Genomic DNA, 7401 nt, shown 5'->3' on the forward strand with positions numbered 1-7401 from the left:
GGAATCCTTCTACATAGGAGATTTGTCTATTTCCCCCCACTCATTTCCTCAGTCATTTATTCATACCGGTAAGAACTCATGGATGTATATTTTATAATTTCGGTTATAATCCAATACCACTTTATTTATATTAATATTATTGCTCAAAGTATACCAGCTTTGGCCATTGGGAGTTCTTTCCATTGCCTCCTGTGTCCCTTTGACAGACCTTCATTACTCTCAGTTCCTGTGAGTTGTGTGTATGCACTGAATTTGCTAATATTTTATTAACATATTTGTACCTCTATTTTCTTTTCTGATAATATATTTATCACGTTATGATTTCAGGGTTACGATGCTTCATAGAATAAGTTGGGAAATGTTCTCTCCTCTGTTTTTAAAAGTTATTCATTTATTTAAGATTGGTTTTATTATACTTCTTCACTTAATGTTTGATATAATTCACTGGTAAAGCCATCTGAGATTTGAGTTTTCTTTGTGAGAAAGTTACAATCACAAGTTCAATCTCCCTAATAGAAACAGGGTTGTGGAGATTTTTCTATTCCTTTGCCAATTGCGTAAGCTATATTTTTAAAAATATTTATTCATTTATATCTAAGCTAATGAATTTATTAACACAAAACAGAGCTTTTCCACCTCAACATTATTGGCATGTGGGGCCAGGTAGGTCTTTGTTATGATAGGATAGTGTGTATTACAGGATGTTTAGCAGCTTCCTTGGCCTGTGTCCACCAGTTGTGTAGTAACTTTCCTCCCAGGTTGTGACAACCAAACCATTTTCAGATATTGCCAAATTTCCCCACTGGGAAAAATCACCCCCATTTGAGAGCTACTGTCGTAAAGTTATAAATAATATCCCCTTGTTAGGTCTTTAATGTTTGTAAGATTTGTAATGCTGTCTTCTCTTTTTAAAATGATATTAGTAATTTGTATTTTCTCCATTATTTCTTCGTTAGGGGTTTACTAATCTTTTCAAAGAACTGACTTTTGACTTTATTTCTCTTTTATTTCATTAATTTCTGCTTTCATATTTATTATTCCATTTCTTCAAAGTTGGATTTTGTCTTCTCTTTTGTTTGTTAATGTAGACACTTAACTAGTTCCCTGTAAGCCTTTATTTTTTATTTTAGGCATTAATGTTATAAATTTCCATTTTACTGGTAATTTGGGTGCATCCGACAAATTTTGATAAATTTTTATTATCATAGAGTTCAAAATATTTTTCATTTTACTTGTGATTTGTGCGACTCATGAATTACTCAGAAGCAAAATACTTAATGTCTGTATATTTTGGTATTTTCTAGATAATTTTCTGCCACTGATTTTTATTTTAGGTCATGAATCATATACTCTATGATTCTGGTCTTTTGAAATGTATTGAGACTTCTTTTTTGTATGCTGTCACCTGATTAGTTTATCTTGTTGGGTGTTTGTGCAGTTGAAAAAAATTGTGCTTTTTAGTTGATGGATATCATATTCTATTAACTCAATTATGTCAAGTTAGTAGATAGTGTTAATGAAATATTCTATATTTCCCTGATTTTTATTATTCTATCAATTACTTATTATATACTTGACTATTTCCCCCATGTAATTCTGTTAAGTATTTCTTTGTGTTTTATAATTGCTACATATTCTTAAATAATGAAGACTTTTATCCTTATGAATGTGCTTCATATCTCTGGTAATACTATGTGAGTTGAGGTCTTACTTTTCTGATATTAATATGGTCATATCTTTCCTATGCTTATTGTTTTCATGGTATATTTCCCCCATCCTTTGATTTTATGCATTTTTTTTTAAGTTTGCCTTCAGTCAGCCTGGGCAAAATAAAGAAATCCTGTTTCTATAAAAAGTAAAATAATTAACTTGGCATAGTGACATGTGCCTGTAGTCCCAGGTTCTTGAAAGGCTGAGGTGGGAGGATCATATGAGCCCAGGGAGGTCTAAGGTGCAGTAAGCCATGATTGTGCCACTGTGCTCCAGCCTGGACAACAGAGTAAAATCCCATCTCAAGAAGAAAAAAAAAAAAAAAAGAAAAATTTGCCTTCAGTAACAAATTACTACTTAAAAATGTAAGAACACTGCAACGCTATAATTCTATTTACATTCTCTCCTATACAATATGGCTTCATTGGCATGTATTTTACTTCAACATATGTTATAAACCCAAAATATACGGTTATTACATTTACTTTAGTCAATAATCTTTTAAATATATATGTCTCTATAGATAAATATGTAGAGATATGATATATGGGATACACATAAAATTAAGATAATACAAAATATTTCTATATGTTTATTTCTACATCAGGACTTCCATCTGGTGTCATTTCACATTAGCATAAAGAGTTTCTAGACATTCCGCTGGAGGTGTTCTGGAATAAATTTGCTCAGCTTCTGTCTGTGTGAAAATAGCTTTCTTTTGCTTTCAATTTTTTTGCTAGATATTGAACTTAAATTGATATATTTTATGTTCTTAGACACTTCAAATATGCTATTCCATTTTCTGTGGCCTCCATCACTTTTGATATAGAAGTTAGTACTGATATTATTATCGTTCCCCAGTATGTAATGTGTATCTTATGACTAATTTTAGGATTTTTTCTATTTGCTGTTTCCCTAGGTTTAGTGTTCTTTAAATTTGTTTTTTGTTTTGTTTTGTTTTTAGGATTCACTGAGTTTCTTTAATATACAGATTTACATATTCAGTCAGCTTTGGAGATTTCTAAGTTTTTATCTTTCCAATATTTCTTCTATTCCCTTTCTGCTCCTTGGATTCCAAGTACATATATGCTAAATGATTTGATATTATCCTAAAGATATCAGATGCTCCCTTCCATTTGTCCTTGATTTTGCTCTTTATATTCAGTTTATATAATTTCTACTGACCTGTCTCAAGTTTACGGGTTTTTTTTCCCTCTGTTATGTCTAATTTGGTGACAATCCTAAAAAGTGAACTTTTTACTTCTAATATTTATTTCTAATATTTCAACTTGCTTTTTATAAATAGTTCCCATCTTTTTGCTAAAATTCCCTGTCTGTTCATGCATGCTTTCCACTTTTTACATAGATGCTGTAACATATTTATCAAAGTGATTTTAAAGTCTCTGCCAGATACACCAAATCTGGGCTATTTCTGTATTTTCCCCTGTTAACCATTTTCTCTCTTGACCATGGCTCACATTTTCTTGCTCCTTCATGTCTCATAATTTTTACTGTAGGCTAGATATTGTATAAAAGAAAACAGAAAATAATATGTACCTCAAAAAACATCTTGCCATTTTTTCTATCAGGATAATTGTTTGGAAGGCTGAATCAAATCTTTTGACAGTGAGTCAAAAACCCACATTCTGGGTTTTGTAGAAGTTTCGATTCAGTTTACTATTGCTTTCAAATGTGTTGAGTTCTTGGCACTGGCAAAACTCTCAAGATTAATGTGCACCTACTAGCTCATACCACCAAAGTATTCAATACTTTCTTAGCTCAAACACCTAGCTTCCAATATCTCAGCAGTTGTTCTATTTACTCTCCAGTCTTGCCTGTCTTTCCTGTGCCTCAGGAGAGTTCTGGGCAGCCTGCCACCCTCCCTCCAGCCTTCACAGAGCTGCTGCAGTACAATGTTTAAAGGCCTAGAATCTGCAAAGAAATGTATCACAGCAATCATGCCCTACCCCATGCCTTTGAAATACGACATTTGAGCACTTAATGAAGACCTTTGGGAGAGAATTGGAGAGTGAGTGCACACTCATTCTCTCACTGGAACGGCATGAGATTGTAATCTATCATCCTGGTCCACACATGTCATTTGGCAGGTCTCCCTTTGGCCCTGTTTATGGTGCATTCCTCCTCCCACTGTTTTGTAGGTGATTAAAGCAACTATAATTCTATTCTCTCTTAGGAAGCTCTCCTTATCTTTTGGATTTAAGTTTACTTAAATTTGTGTCCTCATTTTTTTGATAAGTTTTTTAAAACTGTTTTTTTAAAAAACCTTGTCTACCTGGTGTTTATTATGAAGAAACAGTCTTTTATAACTTATAAATCCTGTTTGGACTCTGTGTTTTTCTTATTTTGTATTTGGAACACCTCCTTAAGGATTTCTGGACCCAATTCTCCTCTTTTCAGCAGCAGTGATGATCACTTAGAAAAAGAGTGAAAATATCCTCTTTTTCCCCCTAACCAGTTAACTTTACTCACTGTCATCACTTACCTTTGTGTAGTAAAAGTTGCAGACAGAATTCACTCTTCCAAATTTAATACAGATATTCATGCCACAGTGGTTAATAACTGTGGCTTTGCAGTCAAAATATCCGAGTTCTAGTTGCTAGCTATGTGGCCATGTGCAAATCATAATACCTTGGATCCTGTATTTCCATTGTTTGAAATAAGATATGGGATAATAACAGAACCTAATCCATAGCATTTCTGTAAAAATTAGATGATATAAACCACACAATGCCTAGCACAATAAATTCATTCATTCCCTAAGTGTCATCAAACTCCTAAAATTATTCTCACTAGAAATTGTGATTATGACAAAAACCCTATAAAAGATGATTTGGATATTTGGGAAAGAAAGTTTTAACACATGGGGAGAGATTAGCTCCAGGCAGGTGTGAAGCAAGATGAATGAGACTGAGGAAATACAGAAGATCCTGCCTAAAAAGGAGTACAGAGACATAAGTGAGAGTTTCAGATAGGTAAGTTATCTGCAGAATTTAATACAGACCTCAGCTTTTAAAATAAAGGGAATGACAAAGTTGTGTCAATAGAGTCAGGAGTTTACTGCCTGTGAATTAAGTCAGGTGGCACAGGGGGAAATGGTAGTTTTGCTTATGGTAGCTGTGCTATGTATCTGAGGCACTATCTCTGAAAATCAGTCAGAAAAACTTCAATCTTTTCAACCCCAGGTTTCCAATGTAACCTAACCAGGTTTCTAACATAATCTGATCAGCATAACAGTGGAAGGGGGTGAGCTGAGAGAGACTTATATATTAACATTTGACAAATTATATGCTTCAAAATAATTATTTTCCTTATCTGATCATAATTTTTAACAGCTAATTTCTAGAAAAGTGATTTGTGCAAAAATTTTAGTTATGGCTGACTGCTATTAGGATTTGGGGTATTTGGGGAATTTACCATTAAAGGAGATAAAAGAGAATTGAAATGAGAGATAAGGCTGTTTTCAAGATGTAGTATAACCTAGAGAAATCCCTTAGCTTCAGCACCATACTAAATATAACCAGAAATCATTAAGAAAGAATGTTCTTCTATTCAAATTTATCCCAGACTATTAAAATCATTAGCCTTTACATCTGATAGCACCTAGACCAGTACTGAACTCAGAACTGAGGAAATCGTTGTCAATCAAATAATTGGAAGCTTTTCAGAAAATTTTCCTTTCAACATGTGCTTTGATGAAAAATAAGGGCATAGGAACAAATGTACCAAACATTCAATATCTGTCTTTAAAGTACTTCCTTGTTATATGAATGATAAATTTGTCCTAATAATATCTAATATTTACTGATTGCCCTGCAGGTATCAGCTCCCATCTATAACCCTTTGAGATAGACATTATTACTATCTTCATTTTGCAGATAATACAAATTAGGTATAAAGAGGGCTAAGTATTTTGCATACTCTTACAGAGATTTTGTATATCTCTATCAGGCTGGGCTCATTTTCAGGCCATATGGCTGCTAAGGCTGTGCTCCCAACCCTGCCACTAAACTACTTCTTACAGAGACATTCTCCTAGGAAGACTTATTCCTATGAGAATTTCAGGAATTTGGATAAGGAACTGTGCTATGGCTAGCATGTTTTAAGTTAAATGATAAGGTTAATTGAGAAAATACTAAGTACTCCCTTAAGAATTAAAGAAAAAAAGTAATTTTTTCACTTAAGAATAATATGTTACATTATAGAACCATTTGCCAATTTAACAATAATAAAGAAAATACACACATGCTCTCAAACTACAGGCAACTGTTTATATTTTGTATAAATAGTTTCAAGGCAGATATGTGATATTTCAAGGCAGATATGTAATACACATTTATATCTATGTGTTATCTATATGTGAATATACTTTACATCCTATTATAATACCTCATATCCTATACTTTGCATCCTGATTTTAATTTTATATCACTCCATGTATAACATCCTTATAACATGATTTTTACTGGCTTTGTAAATACTCAATAGATGGCTATTCCATAATTTTAAAAACTTAGTAATTCTAAAGGGAACATTGTATCTCCACAGGTGGACTGTAAATAATTTTGAGAAAAAATTTCCCCCATGATTCTGATTTGTTTTAACCAAACTATTAATTTTGAAATTTCAAACAATGTTAATGGAAGACACCCTGACCCTCCCCTTTGGAAAATATGGGCTAAATAAAAGGGATTGAAAAATAATGATTTTATCAATGTCCCTTGTTGGACATTGAGTTGTAAATGGACACACCTCATACCCAAATCTTTTTAGAGGTCTCATTTGGTTCAGGATACTTCTGAAAGAGTGGAATTGCTGGGCCAAACGATGTGAATATTTTAACAGTCTTGATACATATTGACTGCCTGCCAGAAAACTTAGGAGTTTTAAATCTCCGACAACATTGTATGACAAAGCTCATTGTCTCACATATGGATCTACAGTAATCCTTTTAAACATTACATTGGATATTGCTCTGACTTGTATTTTCTACTTTTACATAGCTTCATTTCCCAATTGCCGGAACACACTGATCCTGTTAGAAGAGAGAAATATATGACTCTCACTTCCTTGCTCCTGTGACTATAACAATGCCTACCATTCATTAAACGTTCAACTCTCCCCAGGCAATGAGACTAGAGTGCCCTTAATATTATTATCGGCATCTCACTGATCCCTCAAACCGACTCTTTGTCGTTGTTCTTATCTTCTAAGTGAAATGACCTAGACATTGGGGAAGGGCAGCCCCCACCCACAGCGAAGAGCTGAAGTACTGGGATCCGAAGCGGGATTTCACACACCTGTAACTAGCACCAGAGTTAAAGGGTGGGGAGGGGCAGCGTGGGCAAAGCAAAACGAAACCGAACAAAAACAAAAAATACGGCCTTGCCGCTTGGTGTTTCCTTCTAGTTGACAAGTTTCTAAATTAAAATAGAAGTAGCTTTGCTTCTGTCAGCGGCGTGTGTACGGACCAGTTTATCCCATTCCTAGAGACCAGTGTCAGCGACAAATCGCATTGCGTGAGCAAAGAGGCTGCTCAGCTGAAAGCTGAGGCAGATGGTGCACATGTTTCCCCTTTGCAAAAGAAAATGGTCTGACATGGGAAAAAGGAAGAGTGACTATTCCTAGGTAATTTGTGGCTAGAGTGGACACACTTTACTTTGAAGTCTGGGG

Source organism: Macaca thibetana, chromosome 3, assembly GCF_024542745.1.
Source record: "Macaca thibetana thibetana isolate TM-01 chromosome 3, ASM2454274v1, whole genome shotgun sequence".
NCBI classification, from domain to species: domain Eukaryota; kingdom Metazoa; phylum Chordata; class Mammalia; order Primates; family Cercopithecidae; genus Macaca; species Macaca thibetana.